The sequence below is a fragment of the Myotis yumanensis genome, unplaced genomic scaffold (assembly GCF_028538775.1).
Source record: "Myotis yumanensis isolate MYYU_CA2020_CCGP unplaced genomic scaffold, mMyoYum1.0.hap1 SCAF_3, whole genome shotgun sequence".
NCBI lineage: Eukaryota > Metazoa > Chordata > Mammalia > Chiroptera > Vespertilionidae > Myotis > Myotis yumanensis.
The window spans coordinates 167,193,942-167,215,815 of record NW_027223754.1 but is presented as its reverse complement, the minus strand read 5'-3'; the positions used below and the strand labels follow the sequence as shown (position 1 = coordinate 167,215,815).

The 21,874-nt window shown below is 43.8% G+C and overlaps 1 protein-coding gene across 3 annotated transcripts in view; it reads left to right on the top strand.

Annotated features, from left to right (window-relative positions):
- PCED1B (PC-esterase domain containing 1B) overlaps positions 1 to 21,874 on the top strand; it is a 140,190-nt gene that overhangs the window by 17,498 nt on the left and 100,818 nt on the right. For 2 of the 3 annotated variants that reach the window (XM_070410365.1, XM_070410364.1), the window contains exon 2: positions 21,218 to 21,266. The gene's annotated coding sequence lies outside the window, so the exon portion shown is untranslated. Of the gene's footprint in view, positions 1 to 5,429; positions 5,513 to 21,217; positions 21,267 to 21,874 lie in introns of those variants that run through there. The other variant, XM_070410366.1, reaches the window with a different exon arrangement.

Below are 21,874 nucleotides of genomic sequence, written 5' to 3'. Positions count from 1 at the left end.
AGCGGAAGTGCACGCAGGCCTGCAGTGCCACCTGGCCTTGAGGGGGGGCATCAGGATGGGCCACGGTGCCCCCCCCTCAATCCCCCCGCCCCGTGGAAGCACGCAGGCCTACAGTGCCACCCAGCCCGGATGGGGGTGTCAGGATGGAGGCGGGCCTTGGCGGAGAGCTCTCAGCACTCCTTTACTGGGGTCTGAAGGTGGGGAGAGGAAGGGAGACCACATAGGCAGTTAGGGGCATCAGGCCAGGAGGGGAGAGCAGATAGGCAGTTAGGGGGATCAGACCAGGAGGGGAGAGCAGATAGGCAGTTAGGGGGATTAGACAATGAGGGGAGAGCAGTTAGGGCCATCAGGCCAGCAGGGGAACAGTTAGGGGCATTATGCAGGCAAGCAGGCGAGTGCTTAGGAGCCAGTGGTTCTGGATTGCGAGAGGAATCCCAGATTGGAGAGGGTGCAAGCCAGGCTGAGGGACCTCCCGCCCCACACACACGAATTTTGTGCACCGGGCCACTAGTTAATAATATAAACTTTTGGTGTACATAAGACTCTTCTATTCTAAGGCAGAGTAGGTGCTCACTAAGGGTGATTAAATAAATTAAAAGTTCCTCAGTGTCTACCTCTATCTCCTTAGTTTACCCAGAGTACTGACACAATGCAAAATAGGACAGTATTTGGATAAAACTCTGGTTTCTGATTCTCCATCTTCTCCCCCTACTACAAATTTAACAGAAAGTAAACTGCTGCTGTGATGATGTTATAGCAGACAGGGTCCTGCCCCTCTCCAGGTAAGGGGGAGAGAGCATTTGGTTTGGGGTCATAGTTGACATGCTTTGGGAAAATTGTGCCACCTCCCCACTTCTTATCTCTGGAAATTCCTGCTCTTCACAGTCTCTGCTATAAAGGACAGGCTGAAGTGGCCCTGACCTTACCCCGTGTCTTCCTCACCCCATTGTGAACAGACCAGGATCAAACTCAGGAACAACAATCAGACTCTCTCGAGAATTTGAGCCAAATTGCAGAAACCACTATCAGTGGTTATGGACTACCGCCGAGAGCTCACATCCAGTGGGAGCTGAGGTTGGCGCCAGGACACACCAAGTCAAGTCCAACCAAAGTTACTTGAGGACAAAATTATAAATAATCAGAGGAAGCCAAGTCTCTAGAGAAAAGAATTAGACATGTTTTAAAAGGCATGGAGAAGAGTCAAAAAATTAAAGAATCAGAGTCCAACCGACTTACTATTTCCCAGCTCCTGTAGCTCTGAAGTCCATCTGGACTTTGTTTCCTGCTTCCGGACATCTATAAGATTGCTGGCTTTATTTTCACTTAGCTCCTCTTTTTAATTTGAGTTAATTCCAGCAAGATTCCTAGCAACCAACAAACAATTTGTTTAATCTCTTTTTATTTTTATTTTTAATTTATTGATTTTAGAGAGAGAAGAAGGGGGCGAAAGAGAGAGGAACATCTATTTGTTGTTCCACTTATTTATGCATTCTTTGGTTGATCCTTGTATGTGCCCTGACTGGGAATCAAACCTGAAACCTTGGCATAGTAGGACAATGGTCTAACCAACTGAGCTACCCCGCTAGGGCCACAATCTCTTGACTAGTAGATTTCACCTTCTCCCCTAGGTACCCAGTGTGCTTTGGTGCAGCCCTTCCCTCTCTTGTGAGGAAGGAGAGTCATCTGAAAACCTTTCACACTAGCAAATACTTGGTTTTCTGGCTTTTCCAGTAACGTTTCAGAAAACACTGCTGTGAGAAGGCAACATTAGATCCTAAGGAATAATGATTCACGATACTGTTTTTAGCATTGGTTGGAATACATTTTAGGAGGAGTCTTCCCATAGTACCTTCTATGATCTCGTAGCTGACCACTTATTTTGCCTAAAAGGGCTACTTACCATTACAGATAAATTTTCCCCTGTCCCTCACACGCCACACAATACCAAATCAACTCTTCCATCAAATTGTAAGTGCCTTGAAAATAGGGCTTATGTTTCCACCACCTTTGCCTACTCAGCACCTTAGTACAGTGTCTAACAACTATAACAAATATTCCTTCTTCACCTCTCATGAATATTTTGAGAACATCGGGGCCTGATATTCAGATATCACCTTTTCAGGAGCCCTCCTTTTCCCTTTACCGTTCCTTCTGGACTTCCATCTATCCTTGGAGCTCTGCTAGAATTGTTTGAAAAGCATGAGGAAAAGAGGAAAGCAGTGTCAGCCTTTACTTAGCCCAGGAAAATAAGATTTAGTGATGGCCCAGCCAACATTCATAAAGTCATCATTAAAGGAGCCAGTATAGGCAATTGAAAGAGGTTTTCTGAGCCAACTGCACAACCTCTCACTCCGTCTGGGCACTCCCAACATCGGCCCGCAAATTCACAAGCTCCCATCCATTACATGGCAGTCATAGAACTGACTTTCTGATGAAGACACAGCGGGCATATAGCACATTTGCATCAGTGCTGGTATCAGTATATAAACCCAGGGGCTCCAAAGTTTCCACTGTGCAATGTTTAACTCTTTCCTTAGAAAAGAGACCATTCTCACAGATTTGATTTAAGGCCAATGAGGGAATATTAATATAAACTCTCCAATACAGGACTAATCATAAATACTGTTTTAGAATAATTATCTTCATGCATAAAGGACTGGTTTTTTTTTCTGAAAGACTACCATTAATATTTTATTTCCCTTTTCTATGTCATTAAAGGCAAGAGTAATATTCAGAACCCTCAAAAGTCATATATGGAAATAAAAGAAAATTATGTTTTGAGCATGTTTGGTTTCTAGCATATTATATATTTATCTTTTCTGGTACAATAGTATCATTTATTTTCTAAACTTTTCAGTTCTTACAGAATGAGTCATTGTTAATGTAGAAACCAGCTGAATCATCTGTCCATCAATCAATAGTTGTTTTTCTTTTTCTTGTATGTGTTCATTTTACTAAAAAATATATTAGGAATTTTTTTCATTGGAAGTACTTTTCCCCTTTGGTTGTTTGGTTTGGTTTACAAGTAATATGGTAAAGCTATCATTAACTTTGTGTTTGTTCAGATTCCTATTCATAATATTGAGGCAAAAACGAGTCACAGGCAATCCTCCAGTATCTCAAATGTGATGCCTTCCACATAGGAGATAAGCAGAGAGTCTAGAAAGGGTGGGATAGAAAGGAGAATTTTTTCTGATCCACAAAAGGTCAATTACACTTGAGATTCTGGTGATAAGTCCATGACAGTTATTTGATTGTTATTTGATCTTCTCTCAATAAATCTGAAGAATGTAGTTATCCCATCTTAAATATAACCACCTAGGATACTGAGTTCATTTTAACATATTAACTTGTGGGGGCATATATTTTATTATATGTTCCAGATGGCTCCAAAGAAAAGCAAAATGTAGGTAGATAGAAAGGAACACAATATTACTTGTAACCAAACAGTGATTTTAGCAGGGAGAACACTGGTCTGGGAGTCAAGAGAACTGAATGCTAGTCACTGTGGAATCACCAATGAGTTGAATACCTCTTGTCATTTATTTGGCTTTCTTGTACCTGTTTCCCGTGACTGAAATCTCATTCTAAGACTCATTGACCCTTTTTTTTAAATTTATCTTTTTACCCACACTTGTGACACTAAATCTTCCTAATTATTATGCGTTTAACAATTCACTGTTCAGTAGCCACCATATATTAAATAGAATAATTATTAGCTGCTTTAATACTTCCCATTTGAACTATATCAGTGGAAAAAACTGTGAATTAAAAAGAAGGTTTGGGTTTATGATGCATTCAGAACTCAGAGAAATAATTTGTCATAGATGATAGCTTCTATCTAAAACCACTATGCTTTTGACTCCCAGGTAATTCCCAAAAAACTAAATTGCGCTGACGAAATTATCTTCCTAATATATTCGTATTATATACTTATAGACTGTGTATCATTAAAAACACCTGGTCTACCAAAATCACATTTTAACATCATTAGCTTTTAAATATTAGAAACAATTTCAATGTTTGGAAAACTCTGGTGAGCATGATTACATTGGAGATTTTCAGACGCAATATATCAGGGAATATAAGTGGATTAAAGCGTTTGTGACATGTTTTACCATTTTTTGCGTGCTGTTTTCATTGTCTTACAATAATAATGAATGGTGCAAAGATAATAGGTTGTTTTACCTTTTCTCCCCACTGCCCCCCCACCCCCTCCACCCCCCCACCCCCACCCCCTGGCTGCATTGTACAATTTCCCAGTCAGCACACTGCCGTCTGCAGGTGGTCTCTGTGATGTCAGGAGAGGATTTGGGTTTCCTTCCAGGGCCAGAGCATTGCAGTGGTTGGTTGGACCATAAAATTGCCATCAGCGGTCAGAAAGGATTGCCTACTGGCCGTTGCATGGGGCTCAAGCTGAAGAGCGGTGAGTGTGAATTCCAGCCCCAGGAGTCACTGGCCGGCCTTGGTCTGTGAAATGGGGACAACGCCCTCTTTGTAGGGTTGACGTAAGGCCTAGCAATGACGTCTAGAAGCACCGTGTCTGGCCATCGTAAATGTTCCACAAACAATTAATAATACAACATTATTATCCATGTAAGTAATTTAGGGAGTTCCTTTATTTTCTCTTCAGCGATTTCTGCATATTTGGCAAAGATGACGGTTGCTACGATTGAGAGATATGGAAAATGTTAGGCCAGCATAATTTTTAAAGCCCAGTAGCTTTAAAGGCCTTCTATTCCTGTCCTGTATGCTCTGGTATGTCCTAGTAAGGTCACAGATAAAATTTGACATATACTGGGTAGAATATCTAAGTAGGAAATGTACTGAAGCAAATCAAGAACAGAGTTTAAAAAAAAAAAAATCAAAGCACCCAGCAAACATTCTGAACTTTTGGCAGACGCATTGGACTGCCTGAATCCCCAGGCTCTGAGTTATTAATAGTGGCTCATTTTGCCATGTTTTGGGCAGTTATATATTTATCTATCCTACAGTGTGTGAGAGAGAGAGAGGTTTTCAAGGCTCGATGGCTTTTTGAAAAATGTGCTCCCCTGGAACAGAGCAGGGCAGCGAGGGTGCCATTTTGTCATCTGGGTGGCAGGGACCCCACTGCGCTCACGAAATGCTAAGGCAGCGTCGGGGGCTGCAGCGAGGCTCCCATCTGCTCTGCCCGAGCCGCGGTGCAGTCACGAGTTGCACAACAGTAGTAATTCGCAGCTATTTATGACCATTTTAATAGCGAAGCCCTCGATTAGAAGGCTGTGTTTACATGCCGCGCAGCGGAACGGCTCCATGAATCATTCCCACGGTAACCTTTGGTCAAACGGACCAGCTAATTAATGAGAAACCAGCCAGTTGGTCCCGCAGCTGTGATGAACAGGCCTCCGCGTTAGTCTTTCCCTTCCTGACGCTCCTCTGCGGGGGAGACTGAACGGGCTGCCCCTGCACAGCCTCCCCTCCCCGGTCCTCCCTGCAGCCCCCTCTGCGCCCACACGCAAACCCCATGGACCCGGTAAGTCCAGAGAGTTTGGGAAACACCTGCGGACAGAATGAAGCAAGCATGGCTATTTTTAGCGCATGTTTATTTTCTTATTGTCATTGCTCCGTCCTTTGACTTCAGTTAGGGATCCTGAGAGCCCATTTGCGTCAAGCCCAGGAAAGCCCTTTCATTTGCCCATTGAAACTGACGCGAGGTTTTGGTCAGTTATCGCATCCCGACAGCCTGAAGGTCAGGCTGCTTCCTTCTGTTTCACCTGGCAGTTAATCCCTCATCAAGGGCGATGGAAAATGAATAATTAAACGCGTGCCTTTTTCACATTTCAGATAATGAGAGGCCCTGAGATCCTAGAGGTGCCGCGTGAGAAAACAGGAAAGCGGTGAAGAGTCTACTTCCTGCAAGCGCAGGAGTTGCTCCCCTCTGGTCTCAGGGTGAGGAAGGCGGGCTCAGACTCTCCCATGAAATTGATACAAAGCAGCATGAAAATAGGAACGGCTGCTGGGCTCCTCTTGGCCACTCCCTGGCTCTGTGACTTGGGGCAAGGCAGCTAACCTTTTGATGTGAGAGGTTTTCTTTTCTTTTTTTGCAAAATGGAAACAATCATAACCAGCTGAGAGACTTGACTCACTTTGTGGGTCACTTTGACTCCACAGGTTAAATTGTGTGAGGCCCTGGAGAAAAAACACCCAGGTGTTTTTAAAGCCCGGTAGCTTTAAAGGCCTCATCCTCTGGGGCCTCAGGGAATTCAAGTTACTCGGAAAAGCATTTGTGGAGGGTGGAGGCAGTAGAAGGACACAGTGGATGGTACTTGGACGAGCACACCTGGTGAGGGCAGATGCCGCTGCCCCTCCTGGTTCCCCATCTTGCTGGAAGCTGCTCACCCTACCCCTCCCTGTCCTGTTCTATTGAGACTAGCCAGGGGCCTCCTGTGGACTGTGACTCCTCTCTCACCTGTTTTAGGGGGACCTGAAGCTCCTGCTGACCAAAAGTGGACTCAGACCTACTAAGGAAGTCCCCCCTCCCCCCACTCCCAAGGGAATATCTCCAAGTCTAACCTGGTCCTTTTCTTTGCTGTGCCAGGCAGTGGGCTGTACCGAGAAGAGAGAGTGCCCTGCAAGATGCAGAGTTCAGGAAAGCTCTATAGAGGAAGCTGGGGGATGGGGGGGGGTGGGGGGGGGGGAAGCGCGGGGTGTCTTGTCTGGGTTTTGAAAGACCAGCAGCCTTCAGAGGAGGGAAGACATTCCAAGTCAGTGAGGAGAAGGAGCAAAATGGGACGGGTCTGGGATGAGCCTTGGACAGGGAATCTTCCCAGGGGCTGGACCACAGATGGGGAAGGGAGTGATGGCAGCTCGGCTGCTGAGGTAGGGTTGGGTTAAGGCCTTAGATTTTATCCTGCAGTCAATACTGACATTGGAGGGTGGAGGCAGTATTTTAGGGAGGAAAGTGTGTAGTGTTGTGCATGTGGAATTGGTGAGGATAGACTTGGTAAGAAGGGACTATAGCCTGAAGTAATGGAGACCTGGGAATAAAAAAAAAAGGAAAATAAGATGCACTGGGGTGGTTTTATGACCACACACATTGATTCTATGCAAAGGGGGTGGAAACCATTGCTCAAAACTGAATGTTAACATTTATTTTGTCAATACTTTACCCAAAACTGCCATTCGGTAAATCCTGACTGGATTTTTGCTAGGAAAGTATGTCCCCCCTTTAGAAAAGTTTCTAGTGAGAAGCAGCTGGAAAACTGCTTCCGAAAAAAATAAGTCACAGGGGAAAGTGAGTGATTGAGAGAGTGACAAAGTGCTGGCGTCTCTCAGAAGAACACACCAGGAGCTGGTGCTTCATGGGCAGGTTCTGTCTCGTAGTGATTTTATTCCCTCATCTATATTGGAAAGTACTTTCCATGTCTTCCCGGAAAGTGTAGAGAAATATACTAATAATGATGCAGTTAGCGAGTTTTATCATTGTTAGTTGAAAAACTTATGTGAAAGTTAGAAAATTAAACCTGGAAGAGAACTTAAATACCCTTTCATCCTCTCACAGAAGAGGAAAGAGGACAAGAGCGGGACAGCCCGTGCCAAGCCGCCCAGCGGTGTGTGCGGACCCAGTGCTAGAAGGTAACTGCTTTGACTCCTGGTCTAGTGCTCTTCTGCTTTGCCCCAAGAACCCCCAAAGGCCATGTTATTGCTGATATAGAAGTGTTGGTATTTTCCATTTTCTCTTTCTAAAATCAACTGTTTTATCGGATACAGTTCTCACATTTCTCCTTACAATTCTCACATTTCTCTTTTTCCTGTTTATGGAATTAAATAATGAATGGTGAGGGGATCCTTGTGTTAAAGATATCTTAATCCCAAGGGGGCGGGTGACGCATAGAGGGAAGGAAAGTGGGGGCGTATAGGGAAGTACTCTAGCCAGCCCACTCAACTGGGGTTCAAGGTCAGGCGAATTCACAAAGCATCAGGAAACCTCCGGCTCGGGCATTCTGTGTGCCCACGTGGACTGTCATCCCACACCGCTGAGGAGAGGCATGGAGGCCCCTGCCAGGGAGTCCCAGGGGCCACTCCCTGCACCCTTCCCTCTGTGCGAGTCTCTTTCCCATTCTTGGAGGGGTTCTAGGATTATTTTAGTACCAATTGCAACATGGGGGCAGGGTTCTCCACACCACCAACCAGTTCTTCAACACCTGCTACGTTTCCTCCAGTTCAACTCAATTCCTGAGATAGCACCAGATCCCACAGGTTAGGGGTGCAGTCCTATAAGACTGCCCCTCGCCTCCCTTTCAGTTGCCAATCACAAGTCCGGTTGTCACCTGGGCTTCTGACTCACTGACTATGGATGGGAGGTTGCAACTACCCCCTCCTTGGGTTTAATTTGCTAATGCAGCTCACAGAGATCAGAGAAACACGTTACTTGTTAGATTATTGGTTTATTGTAAAAGGATATAACCCAGGAGCAGCCAGATGGTAGAGATGCATAGGGCAAGGCGTGGGGGAAGGGCACGGAGCTCCCGTGCTCTCTCCAGGAGTGCCACTCTTCCCAGGTCTCCAGGTGTTTGCCCACCTGGAAGCTCTTCAACCCCACCCCCACCCCGTGCTTTTAGAATTTTATAGAGGCTTTCTCACAGAAGCGTGATCAGTTATTCAATTATTAGCTCCATTTCCAGCTCCTCTCCCCTCCCAGGAGGATGGAAGGTGGGGCTGAAAATTCCAAGTTTCTCATCATGACTGGGTCTTTCTGGTACCCAGCCCCCATCCAGGAGCCTACCCAGAGTCGATCATTAAAACACCTGCTCCTCGTCCTCTCATTACTTGGGAATTTACAAAGGTTTTAGGAGGCCTGGGTCAGGGACTGGAGATATTTCTTATTATAAATCCCAATATCACAGGGCCCCTCCCCTTGATCTTGCAGAAGTTCCCATTATCTATGGGGCACCCTCAGCCTCAGTTCCTTGTTGTCCACCTTTCCTAGAAAAAGTTTAAAGAAAAAAATCAATTCATCCCGTCAGAGCATGCTTGTTTTCTTTTTCCTCCCACTGTTTTCATTTCGTGGGCCCCGCCTCTCCTCCAGGTGCAATTGCACTTCACCACAGGCATTCACACTTCAGGGCTCTGATTCCTCAGCCTCCTCTCCATGGCACCTTCTCCACCTGTTTCTCTCTCTATATTAAGAGCCTTTGCTGGGGGGGAGGGGGTGCCCCAAGAGCCTTCACAGGAAACTGCTGCTGACTGTCTCCCACCGTTCAGTGACCAGAGGTCAGGCACAGGGAGTCATGGTCAAGGGAAGCTGCAGGGTTACCGAACAGAAACTCAAACGGGTGTATTATATTAAAGTGTACATACAGCAAGAACATGTGCAGTTGAGGTCTTTGAAAGGCCATAATTGTTAGCAGAACCCAGTGAAGTGCTCGAGTACAGCAGGTCCTCTTTTACCAACCGGCCTGTGGTGAAATTGGTCTCATTGTGGGTAGTTCTGCTGCAGTTCCAAGAATCTGTCAGTGATGTGATAGGACTTACTGCACCAGTAAGTGTGTTTTCATTAGGATGTTGTTCCATTAAATTCGGGCCAGTGAAGGTGCTTTATGATCTTTCCATTTCAAAATTGGGTCAAAAAGATATAGTGATAGGTGGTTAAGTTTAGATCTTTTCTTCACATATTATACCAGTAAAGGTCAACTTTTTCTATAGCAAAGCCCCTTCCAGTTACCAGAGATGGTCGCATGATTCAAAAGAGGACTATTTGAGTCCTTCTGCCGGGTTTTTCTAAGTGGGACTCCTGGGAGGTTTTCCCCTCGTTGGCCGTGGAGTGGAGGGAATGTGACTCTGGGCTGCTATTATCTATACTCATCGCCTCTCCCCGCAAACTCCCCACGTACATCTCTGGTTCCCTTACAGGAGACTTTAAACTATTTCCAGCTCAAGTGAATTTGAGTCCATTTTTTGTCACTTGCTCAGAGTCCACATTAATACAGAAAGCAAGTACTTCATGTTGTGACTGTTTCTTAGGACGGATTCTTCCCTGCAGCTGGGCCGCCTGGGCATATCTTCGTACAAATCCCTTGAAGCTCTGGTTTTCTTGCTTAATCTCCTCAACGCAAATGTTCCTCATACCAAGTACCCTCATTCTCTGTTCTGAGTCAGTGGGGGAGGCGGGTGGCCTCAGTCTTGATAGTCTTCATTATTGATTCATATTCGTGAAAGATTCTCAAAGTTCGGATTGGCGAATGCCTGTGCCAGGTGTCAGGTCCCAGGAGCCACCCCGCTGCCTCCACGGAGGTTCTTTTCACATGTTTATTGGCGTTTGCGTTTTCTCTTCTGATTCCTTTACTTGACTTTTACAATAGAGGGGAGTCATCTTTAGAATCAGCCCCGTTACTTTATTTCCGTTTTCTTCTTTTTTTTTTTTTTTTTTTTTTTTTTTTTTTTTTTTTAAATATATTTTATTGATCTTTTACAGACAGGAAGGGAGAGAGATAGAGAGTTAGAAACATCGATCAGCTGCCTCCCGCACATCCCCTACTGGGGATGTGCCCGCAACCCAGATACATGCCCTTGACCGGAATCGAACCTGGGACCTTTCAGTCCGCAGGCCGACGCTCTATCCACTGAGCCAAACCGGTTTCGGCTCCGTTTTCTTCTTGTCTTTAAACTTTATACCTCTGATTGTTTCATTTAGAGCTGTATAACATCTCAGGCCTCACGCAGACTTTGTCTTCCTCTGGCAGATTTCTGGCTGTAGGTAGAATTCTTTCAAATTTGGTTTCATCACGGTTCAGGTGTTGAAATGAAAACTAAAATAAACTTTCAGCATGCCTTTAATCTTGATTTAAATCAGTCGAGATTGAATAAAAATGATCTATTTGATAGTACTTTAGTTTTGCACTTTCTAAAGAATAGAATTAGGAGGCACAAATACTGTGAAAAGCTTCAGGAAGTTTAGAGCACTACACTTGAAATTTCAGTCTCTGTTTGCCTTTTTTTTTTTTTTACCATCACCTGTGTCACTTTCAACAAATCATTTCCCTTTTCTCTCTCTAAATGGGAATGGAGATGGGAGGGTTAAGCTGTCTCAGTGATTCTCAACCCTGGCTGCATATTAGAACTATCTGAAAAAAAAAAAAAAAAATACTGGTGCCCTCCCCAGGCCAGTTAAATCGGCACTCTAGGAATGGGATCTATGTATCAGTATTTTTTTGAAGAGCCCTGGATGATTCTGATGTGCAACTAAAAATGGCAGTCACAATCCTGATCTCTAATAACCCTTGTAGTAAACATCTGTTTGACTCTAACATATTGAGACTTGGGCAGTGTATCAAACCTTTCAGCGATTTTTAAACTAGTGAAATGGAGGTTCTACTTTATTCTTCCACATAATGCAATGGTGTCTAGAACTGGCCAAAAATGGCTTGTAAAATGCTTGCTAGTGGCTGAGGTCATTCATGAGTCCTCTTGCTTTTCCCACTCCTCCTCTGGTGTTCCTCTCTAAATGAAACATTGTTACGGACTTTTTTGAACTAAAAAGTAAATGAACATACACTCTTGCTCACAGCAGTATTATTCACAATAGCTAAAACATGGAAGCAACCCGAGTGTCCGTTAAAAGATGAATGGGAGAACCAAGATGGCGGCATAAGGTATAAACCTGTACGTGCCTCCTCCCACAACAACATTAAAATTACAACTATAAGACAAAGCAGCTATCATCCAGAACCACGGGAAAGCTGGCTGAGTGGAAGTTCTACAACTGGAAGGAAAGAACAAAGCGCATTGAGACCGGGTAGGAGGTGCAGAGGCGCCAAGAACAGAGGTACAGAGGCGCGCGCAAACCGGGCTGCACCTGGGTGCACGGTTTTTTTCAATCGGAAGGGGATACAAGCTCCTGAATGCACTGAACTCATTTACGGCGAGACTCTGGGGTTCCAGACTCCTACAGGGAGAAACTGGACTGTCTTGCAGCGAGTTGGAAAGCGAGGGTGGCTTTCTCGCAGAGCTGCTCATAGGGATCATTGTTGCTATGGGGGCGCGGGACTCGGGGACGCAGAGGGACTGGGGCACGAAGAGGCATGGAGTTGCGGAGACGCTGCCGAAAGCCATTGCTGTTTGCTCCGCCCTGGTGATTCTCTGAGACCCCGCCCTACTCAATTTACATCCCCATCCAAGCTGTGCTCAGCAGTGCAAAGGAACCACCTGCACTTTTGCAGCCAAACCTAACAAACTGAAGCTGGGTCAGAGAGCGCCAAAATTTCCAAGCCCCAAACAAAGAGGAGAAATTTGCTGATATCTCTGTAGCTCCTGCTGGGTGGACTCACACAGTGGTTGATTGGAAATCCAGGAGCCAGGGTACCCCTGGCCAGATACCAGATTTCAACTCCTCACACCCATAAGGGACACACTCAAGAAGCAGACTCAGTGAGCACCAAAGCCCCACTGAAGCAAGTCCTACCCCATAAGGGTGTCTCCAGCACAGCAGTTCTTCCACTGTAGACACAGAGGGTCCTCGCAGTCAGCCAAAACGCGGAGACAAAGAAACATCACAAATGAAAGAAATGGAGGAAAGCAAACTAATAAAGGACATAGAGTTCAAAACCACAGTTACAAGGCTACTCAAGAACCTTCTACGAACCTCCGAGGAACTTAGTGAGACCTTCAAGGATCTTAATGAGAATGCCAAAGAAATGGAAAAAAGGACCAGTCAGAAATTAAACATACACTGACTGAAATTAAAAATATTATACAGAGATCCAACAGCAGACTAGAGGATCCCAAGAATCAAGTGAAAGATTTGAAATACGAAGAAGCAAAAAACATCCGGAAAAGCAAAAAGAAAAAAGAATCCAAAAATATGAAGATAGTGTAAGGAGCCTCTGGGACACCTTCAAATGTACCAACATCCGAATTATCAGGGTGCCAGAAGAAGAGAGAGAGAAAGATACTGAAAGCCTATTAGAAGAAATCATGACAGAAAACTTCCCCTACCTGTTGAAAGAAATAGACTTACAAGTCCAGGAAGTGAAGAGAACCCCAAATAAGAGGAATCCAAAGAGGACCACACCAAGACACATCATAATTAAAATACCAAGGGCTAAAGACAAAGAGAGAATCTTAAAAGCAGCAAGAGAAAAACAGCTAGTTACCTACAAGGGAGTACCCATATGACTGTCAGCTGATTTCTCAACAGAAACCATGCAGGCCAGAAGGGAGTGGCAAGAAATATTCAAAGTGATGAATAGCAAGAACCTACAACCAAGATTACTCTATCCAGCAAAACTATCATGTAGAATTGAAGGTCAGATAAAGACCTTCACAGACAAGAAAAAGCTAAAGGAGTTCATCACCACCAAACCAGGATTATATGAAATTCTGAAAGGTATTCTTTAAGAAGAGGAGGAAGAAGAAAAAGGTAAAGATCAATATTATGAACAACAAAGTGACAACAAATAAATATCTATCAACAAGTGAACCTAAAAATTAAGTCAGAATAAACTGGTGAATATAATAGAAGCAGGGGCATAGAAAGGGAGTGGACTGACAATTCTTGGGGGGAAGGAGGTGGGGGGGTGCGGGAAGAGACTGGACAAAAATCTTACACCTATGGATGAGGACAGTGGCAGGGGGTAAGGGCATGGGGTGGAGTGGGAACCAGGTGAAGGGGAGATATGGGGGGGAAAAAAGAGGAACATCTGTAATAATCTGAACAATAAAGATTTATTAATAATAAAAAAAAGATGAATGGATGAGCAAAATGTGAGGGAATGTGACTCTTCATGTTGTGAATAGATATAAAGGAATATTATTCAGCCTTAAAAAGGAAGGAAATTCTGACATATACTACAAAATGGATTAACCTGGAAGATGTGATATGTGCAGTCAGTCACAAAACAACAACAACACTGTACTGTATTATTCCCATATATGAGGTACTTAGAAGAGTCAAAATCATAGAAACCAAAAGTAAAATTGTGGTTGCCAGGGATCGTGGCAGGTGGCCCAGGATAAGGAGTTATTGTTTAATGGGAAAGAGTTTCAGTTTTACAAGAAAAGAGTTCTGTGGATGGATGGTTGCACAATAATATGTGTTTAATGCCTCTCAACTGCACACTAAAAATAGTTGAGATGGAAAGACCACAGATATATATTTCTCCATGTCAAAAAATAAGGTTGAGATGAAAAATTTTATATTTCGTGAATTTTACCACAGTAAAAAGAAAATTTCTTTTTAAGTAGATAAACAAAGGGGGGGTAAATAAATAAGTGGTCAACGTGGCATATAAATCACTAACCTAGAGGACAGCCAAGTTCACTTTGAGATTAAAATAAAAATCATTGGGTTTAGAGTGTGTAACGTGGGTTTTGCAGACATGGTTGCCAACGAAGAGGAAAGTACGGAGCTTAAAATAAAACCCACTTCAATAAAAAATGTAATCAATAGCCATTCAGTCAACCAGTTCCTTACGACTTACTAGCATATTTCACCCAGGAAGTGTTCAGTTACAGCTTGTGGTTGACAAAGACGATGTGTCCAGCACAGGGTCCAGCCCAAATTCACTAACAAAATATGCCATCTCTGCTGCACAGGGACTCTATTACTGGGAGGATGACACCTTTAAGGCACACAAAGGTACTCCACGACACTCTTCTTTATTTCATGCCAGAGACCACAACGGCGAAAGAAGCAGTCTTGCCTTGGCCCTCACGTGGGCAGTGTTCCCGGAGCTCTTTGGGAGCACAATCAATGAAAGGGTCTGAGGCTCCCAGAGAAACTGCTTTGATCACAAAAACATGAGCTTCGTTTTTAGAACAAACTACTGTTTCCTTTCGGGTAATGATTGACCAGGCTCTTCTCTGCTGAGTCAGGAACCAGCCGATACTGACCAGAGGTGGGTCAAGGCTGCAGATGCTGGGGGACGTGAGGTGAGAGCACCAGAGGCCCGAGCTCTTCAGTTCAAAAGCCAGATGCAGCCTGAGAGAATGTGCTGCTGTTCCTTGGCGTTTGGCTTATATAACTTCAAATTTCAAAGAGAAAATGCATTTCTCCTCCCACTGAATTCAGTTGCTTTAGAAGCAGTCTGACTTCTTTGACATTAATTTTTGTTAGACCTGAAGAGTATATTTAACGTTCAGTTTGTCTTAATGATACAAGCCCGGGGACACTGTGAACCCCTCATATTTTGAGTCTCAAGGACACAGAGATGAAAGACCTTGTCCTAGATAAGCTCACGCTCCAGGGGCGACCAGCAGCTACAGAAAAGGGGAAGACCATTTTCTAAATGCTTCAAAATGCATCTGCTCTCATTTCATGAGAGGAGGAACATCTTCCTGGTTTTCACTGACCCTCAGAGGAAATAAATGCTGATTAGGTGTCTATTTATATGTTTATTATATATATTTTTTAAATCGTGGCAAAATCTGCATGACATAAAATGTACCATCTTAACCATTTTTTTAAGTGTACAGTTCAGTGGCATTAAGTACTCTCACATCATTGCGCTACTACCATCCACCCACAGAACTCATTTCATCTTACAGAACTGAAACTGTAGCCTTTAAACAATAACTCCCCATCCCCGCTTCCCGAGCCTCTGGCAACCACCTTTCTCCTTTCTGTCTCTGTGAATTTGACTACTCGAAGGACCTCATATAAGTGGAATCATTCGCTGCTTGTTCTTTTGTGACTGACTTCTTTCACTCGGTGTGATGTCCTCAAGGTAGAGTTGTTTATTTATTTTAAAAAGAGCTAATACTTTCAAGTGTCTCATAAAGAGCCAACTGTGCCTGTTCTACCTGAGATGCCCCAGTTTCTTTACAGGTCTCATTAGCAAGTCACTGCTCTGGGTGGTGAAGGAGTGGATAGGATGTCATTTGGCACATACTCGAGGGAAATCAGCGTCCTTCATGAATTGTCTGGACAAAGCTCTGTGAGCTCTCAAAAGCGCCAGCACCGCGCCGATGACTGTGGAGGCTGTGAAGCAATTCCACAGGAGGGAGAGAAGGCAGCGGCCTGACTCAGCGCTGCCTCGCCAGCCCCCGGCCCACACAGCTCCGCATGGCTCCGCACTTGATTACGGGTGTGTACAGCCATCTGGTCTGTGGGCTTAGCAGTAAGAATGAGAGACTCAGGCTCTCCATGTCACATGTTGCTATTATTTTATTTAACACTTGTTATGTGGTGGCCAACACTGCACCAAGCACAGCATAAACCTGGAATTCTTCAATACGGTCTCTGTCTATTGTACAAGAGACACTTGGGCCAAACTTGCTTCAGGGGACTGGAGCCCATTTCCTAATGCCTTTCAAATACAGAGTCTTGATTGTTGAAACTCTAAAAGTAGTGATATAAAAAATTTCTTTTGAATAAGTGCTATTTCAGTAAGAGTCTCTAGGCAAATTTCACTATACTTCATTAGATTTCTGTCTTGGAGGAAAATATATCCGTCCATATTCCATGGTGTTAGTGCAGGAAAGGAAGTAACCATTTCTTTTCAATATACCGTTTGCTGTTTCTGTTTCAGCTAAAGAGTTGTTTGTGATTTTCATCGCAATCTATGTATTGGACTTTAGTAAACAGAACATTGTGTTTTCTTCATAGGAAAGTCATGTCCAAGGTACATTATTTTACCATAATGCCTTCCAGTGTTGTAATTCTTTAATGAAAGTTTGTAAAGTCACATTATTTGCAATCATTCATAACAGATGTAATACTTGCCTTTCTCTTCTGCTCTTTAAAAGAATCCCCAGTTCTCCCCTGGGCTCCAGGGCGTATTGAGATATTCAAGTGCTTCTCCCTTCAGTGAGAGACGGAAGTTCCATTTCTACAGTAAAGAGTCTCAGTCTGCAGCGAACTTCTTGGTTACACAACAAATAGTCTTTGATCTGCCCCTGGCATATCCTACTGCCCTTCCGTGTGCAAAACCAAATAAAATTTTCTTTTTCTTTCTCTTTTTATTTTTAAGTCATTTTAAAATTATAGTTGACATCCAAAATTGTATTAGTTCAGGTATATAACATAGTGATTACACATTCCTATACTTTATGCAGTGATTGCCATGATAAGCCTAGTACCCATCTGTCCTCCTACACAGTTATTATGATATTATTGACTAGATCCTCTTTACTGTACTTTACGTTCCCATGACTTATTTTATCACTGGTAGTTTGTACTTTTTAATTCTTTTCACCTTTTTTGCTCATCCCTCCACTTCCCACCCCTTTGGCTGGCAACCGTCAGTTTGTTGTTTGTATGAGTTTGCTTCTGTTTTGTTTTGTTTGTTTGTTTTGTTCTTTAGACACCACATGTGAGTGAAGTTATATGGTATTTGTCTTTTTCTGGCTTATTTCACTTAGCATAAAACCCTCTCTAAATCTATCTATGTTGTCTCAAATGGCAAGATTTCATTCCTTTTTATGGCTAATATTCCATTGTCTGGGTGCGTGTGTGTGTGTACGTACTACATATTCTTTATCCATTCATTTATCAATGGACACTTAGGTTGCTTCCATATATTGACTACACTAATAAAAGCCTAGGTGGTCCTCGTGCCCTCTAGCGCGACATCATCACAAGATGGCCTTGTACAGTGGAGGTGGGGCCAGCGGCCGCTCTGCGCGGTGAGGCCTGGGGTCCCGCGGCTCCTCGCAGTGCAGAGGAGGCTGGGCTCGGCATCTCCACTGTCTCGCACGGAGAAGGTGGGTCGGGGGAGGGGAGGGCAGTTGTGGGTGATCAGGCCAGCAGGGGAGGGCAGTTGTGGGCAATTGGGCCAGCACGGGAGGGCAGTTGTGGGCTATAGGGGAGCAGTTGAGGGCGATCAGGATGGTAGGCAGAAGCAGTTAGGGGCAATCAGGCAGGAGGCAGGCAAGCGGTTAGGACCCAGCGGTCCCAGATTGTGAGAGGGATGTTCGACTGCCGGCAGTCAGACATCCCCCGAGGGGTCCCAGATTGGAGAGGGTGCAGGCCGGGCAGGGCTGAGGGACACACACCCCTGCCGCCGTGCACGAATTTTGTGCACTGGGCCTCTAGTTATAAATAATGCTGCAATGAACATAGGGGCACATATATCTTTTCAAGTTACCATTTTCCATTTCTTTGGATAAGTACCCAGAAGTATGTGTGTGAGTATTGTGTATATGTGTATATCCCTTAATTATTTATTGTAGTTACACATGATCTTATTAATTTTGCTTTTTAACCTTCATATTTGCTGTATACTTGGTTTATCCATTACTTTTACTAAATGTTTGCTTTTATCAGTGAGATTTTTTTCTTTCTTATGTTTCCTTATTTTTAATGTTAGCTTTTTATTTTCTGCTTAAAGAAGACCCTTTAACATTTCTTGTAGTGTTGTTTAGTGGTAATAAGTTCCTTTAGCTTTTGCTTGTCTGATGAATTCTTTATCTGTCTTTCAATCTCAATGATAACTTTGCTGAATAGAGTAATCTTAGTTATAGGTTTCCCTTTCATCACTGCGAATGTATTGTGCTGTTTCCTTCTGGCTTGCAAAGTTTCTGCTGCAAAATCAGCTGGTAGTCTTATGGGGGATCCCTTGTACTACTAGATGCTTTTCTCTTGCTGCTTTAATTTTTTAAATCATTTTTTATTTTTCAATTACAGTTGACATACAATGTTATATTAGTTTCAGGTGTCCATCATGGTAATCGGACATTTTAAAACTTATTAAGTGACCAGCTACAAAAATCTCATACCTGCCGAAACCGGTTTGGCTCAGTGGATGGAGCGTAGGCCTGCGGACTGAAAGGTCCCGGGTTCGATTCCGGTCGAGGGCACGTGCCTGGGTTGTGAGCACATCCCCAGTGGGAGGTGTGCAGGAGGCAGCTGGTCGATGTTTCTCTCTCATCGATGTTTCTGACTCTCTATCCCTCTCCCTTCCTCTCTGTAAAAAATCAATAAAATATATTAAAAAAAAAAAAATCTCATACCTATTTGACACCTTATGTAGTTATTAGAATATTATTGACTATATTTCCTATGCTGTATTTTACACCCCCTGACTGTATTATAACTACTAATTTGTACTTTTAAATCCCTTTGCCTTTTTTCACCTATCCTCCCACCCCCTCCCATCTCACAATCATCAAAATGTTCTCTGTATATATGAGTCTGTTTCTGTTCTGCCTGTTTGTTTATTGTTATAGTCAATTGTTGAGATTTGTATTTATTACCATTGTATTGTTTATATTTTTTATCTTTTTTTTCTTCTTCTTAAAGAAGACCCTTTAAAGGGGGAGCAAGAAATTGAAAACCTATTTGAAAAAATAATGACAGAAAATTTTTCTTACCTGGTGAAAGAAATAGACATACAAGTCCAGGAAGCACAGAGTCCCAAACAAGAGGAACCCAAAGAGGTCCACATCAAAACACGTCATAATTAAAATGCCAAGGGCTAAAGACAAAGAGAGAATCTTAAAAGCAGCAAGAGAAAATTAGTTGGTCACTTACAAGGGAGCACCCATAAGACTGTCAGCTGATTTCTGAACAGAAACTTTGCAGGCCAGAAGGGAGTGGCAAGAAATATTCAAAGTGATGAATAGCAAGAACCTACAACCAAGATTACTCTACCCAGCAAAGCTATCATTTAGTATTGAAGGTCAGATAAAGAGTTTCACAGACAAGAAAAAAGCTAAAGGAGTTCATCACACTAAATCTCTTTACATGAAATGTTAAATGGTTTTGCTGCTTTTAAATTCTTTCTTAGTCTTTAACCTTTGGCATTTTAATGAAGATGTTTCTTGGTGTGAGCCTCTTTGGGTTCATCTTGTTTGGGACTCTCTGTGCTTCCTAGACTTGGATGTCTGATTCCTAACCAGGTTAGAATAGTTTTTAGCCATTATTTCTTCATATAGGTTTTATGTCTCTTTCTCTCTCTCTCTCTTCTCCTCCTATGATGCAAAGGTTGATACACTTAATATTGTTCTATGGGATCCTTAAACTATCCTCATTTTTAAAAATTCTTTTCTTTTCGCTGGTCCACTTGGATGATTTTCACTACCTTAACTTCTGGATTAATGATCCAGTCTTCTACATCATCTAATCTGTTGTCAATTCTCTCTAATATTTTTCATTTCATTCTGATAGTTTCTTTTTAAAATGTTTTTATTGATTTTTAGAGAGAGAGAGGAAGGGAGAGAAATAGAGAGATAGAAATATTGATGAGAGAAACATCATCGATCAGCTGCCTCCTGTACCCTTCCTACCAGGGATTGAGCCTATAACCCGGGCATGTGCCCCAACCAGGAATCGAACCAGCAACCTCTTGGTTCATGGGTTGACACTCAACCACTGAGCCACATCAGCTGGGTTAATTGGTCATTTTTTTTAATTTTCTGTATCTGTTGAATTTATCACTGAGTTTAACTACTTCTGAGTTTGTTGAGCATTGTTTCAAACTTCTTATCTGGTAGACTGTTTATCTGTTATATTTAGTTCTTTCTCTGGGTTTTTTCCTGTTCTTTTGTTTGAAACCTATTCCTCATTTGGCTGTTTCTCTCTGTTTCTATGTGTTAGGTAGATCCACTACATCTTCCAGTCTTGATGAAAGAAGTGGGGTCCAGTGGAACTATCCCCCCTGGTTATCAGAACCAGGTGCTCCAGGGGTGTCCCCTGTGTGGGCTGTGTGTGCCCTTCTGTTGGAGTTGGGCTCCAGTTGCTGCAGGCCTGCTTGTGGGTGGGGTTGACTCTTAGGTGACTGGCTGCGAGGGCCAGCCAAAACTACTTGGATGATCTGGTGTGCAAGGGCTGACCCCACAGGGTGGAAATTGCTTTGGAGGGGCTCCAGTGCTGGCCCCAGCTGCCTGTTGGGTGTGTCTGTTGTGGAGCCACTGGGTGGGGCTGTGGTGCTGGCCTAGGCTGGCCACTGCTTGTGCTGGACTTGTGACCACTTGGTAGTTGCTATGATTTGACCTGAGGCCAGTGCTGCTTGTGTGGAAGGTCAGGAGCACACGTGGGGAAAGCTTTGGCCAGGGCTAGAAGGTTAGGTGGGGCAGGATCTCGGGAATGCTGGGGTGGGGTGAACAGGGTTAGCTAAGTTAATGGAGAGTGACAGGTTTGGCACCTGCCTGCTCCAGGTCAGCCAGGTGGAAGGAGAGCACAGCAAAAGAAACAAAGGAACAATGGCACTCGCCAGCACTTCCCTCTTCAGGGAGAGTTCCCACCAATCCCTGCCCCTCCAGCCCTCCCTCTAATGTTAGTCCCTCTAATTCCTCCCCATAGGACCCAGGCACTTCTGGAACCGCTGCTTCTGCGCTGGAGCTTGGAGCGGGTGAGTGTGAGCATGAGTCCTTTAAGAGCACTGTCTTGGTCTCCCACGGTCCTTTGTCTCTCTCTGATATGATCCCTGTTGGTTTTCAAAGCTAGATGTTATGGAGACTCCTCTTCCCAGCACAGATGCCCTAGGCTGGGGATCCTGGTGTAAGGGTGTTATGTTATGTTATGCTTTCCATTTATGCATTGCCACACCTGACCAGGCTGTGTCTCTGCCCCTCCTACCCTCAGTGTGGCTTCTTTTTAATATCTTTAGTTACAGGAGTTCTGTTCAGCCAGTTTTCAGGTGGTTAGGGGTGGTTGTTCTATATTTAGTTGTAATTTTGATGTGTTTGTGAAAGGAGGTGAGTTCAAGATCTACTTGTTCTGCCATCTTGACCTTGCATCTCAAGACTTTCCCTTTCTGTTAACTAATATTTCCCCACTCTTGGTAGGTTTGTCTTTATAGTCTACTACCAAAAACTGGCCAATAGAACTAGCTTTCCTTAATATCACACACAGTCTCTCTCCAATTAAACAAGATGTCTTATTCATCCCACAAGTGAATGCTGGTGCTGAGTTAGGTCTCTGGGATATACTAAAGTGGGTCAGCTGGAGTCCTCGTCC